The 3716-nt window shown below is 46.9% G+C and overlaps 1 pseudogene; it reads left to right on the forward strand.

The window, feature by feature from the left end:
* Positions 1 to 2344: 2344 nt before the first annotated feature.
* Positions 2345 to 3357, forward strand: LOC133758436 (protein-L-histidine N-pros-methyltransferase-like; annotated as a pseudogene).
* Positions 3358 to 3716: the final 359 nt, after the last annotated feature.

Below are 3716 nucleotides of genomic sequence, written 5' to 3' on the forward strand. Positions count from 1 at the left end.
ACCATGGGGTATTATTTAGACATTATAAAGAATTAGTTAAAACTATGCAAGAAACCAAAAAGGAACTCAGGAAAGAATTTTTAAGGAAGAAAAAAGATTCAGCAGAGACACCAAGATGGCAGAATAGGGAGGGAACTTACTGGTCTAGTCTAGGGATGCTAGTTTAAAAAAAAATGTGGAGAGAGTACAATCTCAGGGAATTAGAGAGAAAACAGCAGAGGAAACTTCACACAATTAAAGGGACATTGTGGATCTACGTGGTGGTTGTGGATGCACACAACTCAGGACTCTATCAGCCAAGAGCCTCAGCACTAGCTTGAGAGTGAGATGAGACCAGACTGCATCAGCCCAAGCCACTGGTGATAAAGCTGTGGGAAAATCCTGGCTTACGTAAGGCTTGGAGCCCTGTGGGGGCAGTGTACCTGCCAAACAAGAGGATAAAAGGGAGGCATGTTTCTCCTTCCCAGACCAACTGGCACTGGCATCCAATAACTAGCCGAGAGGGGGCTGGCACCATTCTGGACATACATAACAGCTGTGCCATGTGAGGGCACAGGGTGTGGCTGGGTCTTCAGATAGTCACTGTGGGCGGCCCCACATGCTCAGGGCTCCCTGATTCCCTGGAGAGGGTCATCGCTGTGGGATCTGTTCTAATACCAAGGACTGCACAGATCCTTTGCATTGTACTTGTAGCAGTGTGAATGAATACAATATCAACTGGGGCTGGTGACCAGGCATTGGTCTCCTTGGAGGAGTGGCAGTGAGCATGAGACTACACAACAGAGCAGATTAATCTTCCCCTCTGAGAAAGAGAGAGAGAGAGAGATTTACCACACCCAATTTGGGTGTTGCCTTGGACACTCCCCTCATCCTGGTGCACTGAACAGAGCTCCCTGGCTACACCCAGCACAGGATTCAGGGTATCCACTGAAAGAGGAGACACTCCACTAACCCACAGAGGAATACTCTAAAGATAAAAGCTATCACATGGAAGAAAGATGATAGAGAGGGAGCTTACTGCTCTATCAAGGAGATAGTTCAAATAAAGTAGAGAAAGTGTAGTCTCGGGGAAGAGTTAAGGAAAAAACAGCAGAGGAAACTCTACCAAAATCAGAGGGACATGCTGGACCTATGGGGAGAATGTGGGTGCTCACAGCTGAGGACTCCAGCAGCTGAGAGCCTACGCACCAGCATTGGAAAATGAAGTGAGACCAGACAGCAGCAGCCCAAGCCACTGGTGAAAAAAGCTGCAGGAAGAGCCTAGAGGGAACCTGGCTTGGAACTCCATGGAGGAAAGTGTAACAGCCAAACTAAAGGATAGAAAAAAAAAAAAAAAAGATGGGCCAGGCACATTTCTCTCTTCCCCATCACTTTACAGTGACATCCTGTAACAAACCGATAGAGTGGTGCCATTTTGGACTTACATAACAGGTGTGCCCAGCAACCAACCAAGTGAAGACTCCTGACTCTAGTGGAGAGAACTAACAGGGGCTAGGAGACTGTGATAGTGTGAGGCTTAGGTACAGGGACTGTGAAAAAAAACTGAGGGTGTCTGGGAGGACACATGGTACGGCAGGGACTTTGAGCAGTCTCAGTGGGAGACACTACAACCTCGGGGGTTCCTGGTTACCTTATGAGACACATTGTGGGGGAATCTGAACTCATACTGAGGACTGCACAGATCCTTGGGACAGAGTGAGCAAATATTATACCCACTGAGGCTAGTGCTCAGGCACTGATCTCCTTTGAGGAGGGGAGTTCAGTTGAGCAGAATAATTTCCTTTCTGATTAAAAAGAGAGAAGAGAGATTTACCACACCAAACCTGGGTGTGTCACATTAGGCACGCCCTTAACCCTGGAGAACTGAACAGAGCTCTCTGGCCACACCTATTACAAGCCTCTAGATATTCACTGAAAGCAAACATTCCACTTATCTAGAGTCATAGTAAAAAGATAAAAGCTGCAACAACAACAAAAAAGAAACCAACTAGTATTTCCACAAATGCTGAAAAACAAACACATCACTTCAACAAACAAGAACAAGGAAGACAATATGATGCCCCAAAAAGAACATGACACTTCAATACAAGATTGTAAAGGTGATAAGATGGAAGAAATGCAAGAAATGCAATTCAAAAACTGATCATAAGATTATACAGAAGTGGCCGCTCCTCCCCACCACCCCCTCCCCCACCTCGGCCGTGAAGGGGCTGGATGGGCAAGTTGGATGCAATGGTTCAAGCCCGGGCGGCGGCGGCGTTGGCGGCAGCCGGAGGCAGCTGCGGCGCCTCCTCCTCCTCACCTCGGCGCCGGCGGTGATCAGCGCTAGCGGCCGCGGCTCCCGATGAGACTGCTGGCGAGCTGGCTGTGCCTCAGCCTGGCGTCCGTGTGGCTGGCGCGGAGAATGTGGACGCTGCGGAGCCCGCTCAGCCGTTCCCTGTACGCCAGCGGGCCGGCGGCGGTGGGTGGCCGGAAGGAGAACCACCAGTGGTATGTGTGCAACAGAGAGAAATTATGTGAATCACTTCAGGCGGTCTTTGTTCAGAGTTATCTTGATCAAGGAACACAGATCTTCTTAAACAACGGCATTGAGAAATCGGGCTGGCTGTTTATCCAATTATATCATTCTTTTGTGTCATCTGTTTTTAGCCTGTTTATGTCTAGAACTTCTATCAGTGGGTTACTAGGAAGAGGCTCAATGTTTGTGTTTTCACCAGATCTGTTTCAGAGGCTGCTTAAAATTAATCCAGACTGGAAAACCCATAGACTTCTTGATTTGGGTGCTGGAGATGGAGAAGTCACAAAAACTCATGAGTCCTCATTTTGAAGAAATCTACGCCACTGAGCTTTCTGAGACTATGATATGGCAGCTTCAGAAGAAATACAGAGTGCTGGGTATAAATTAATGGCAGAATACAGGGTTCCAGTATGATGTCATCAGCTGCTTGAATTTGCTGGACCGCTGTGACCAACCTCTGACTTTGTTAAAAGATACCAGAAGTGTCTTGGAGCCAACCAGAGGCAGTCATCCTTGCCCTGGTCTTACCATTTCATCCCTATGTGGAGAACGTAGTGGCAAGTGGGAGAAACCATCAGAAATTTTGGAAATCAAGGGACAGAATTGGGAAGAACAAGTGAACAGTCTGCCTGAAGTTTTCAGCAAAGCTGGTTTTGTTATCGAAGCATTCACCAGACTGCCATACCTGTGTGAAGGCGACATGTATAATGACTATTATGTTCTGGATGATGCTGTCTTTGTCCTCAAGCCTGTGTAAACATGTGGAGGCCAAAGTCTTCTGAGCCCACCCCAAGACTGCACCCTGGAGAGGAGGGTCTGCGTTCACAGTTGTGTGATGGGAGGGCTGGTTCGGAGGGACAATTAGCATACCGGAGAATGCTGAGGGAGAGTGCTGAGGTGTTACATTTTAACTATCAAGTAGGAACTTAAAAACCAAAATACTAATTATTTCTTTGTAGTGTGTAAAAGGAATGTTTTTTAAAAAGCAAAACCCCAACTCTTTGTGGATTTTTATCAGCTCTTAACTCGGAGTCACACTCCAATGCAGGTCACCCTCCAATGATGATGGAAGATATTTTTTATACTTAATTGCCATAGGGACTCATTCCCAGACAAAGCAATAGTCATGGCTTCATGGAACCAACATGTGGATTGTTTTTAATACAATGAAGCCTGGCAATAAAGCTGTCTGTTCAAT

The sequence above is a fragment of the Lepus europaeus genome, chromosome 4 (genome assembly GCF_033115175.1).
Source record: "Lepus europaeus isolate LE1 chromosome 4, mLepTim1.pri, whole genome shotgun sequence".
Taxonomy (NCBI): domain Eukaryota; kingdom Metazoa; phylum Chordata; class Mammalia; order Lagomorpha; family Leporidae; genus Lepus; species Lepus europaeus.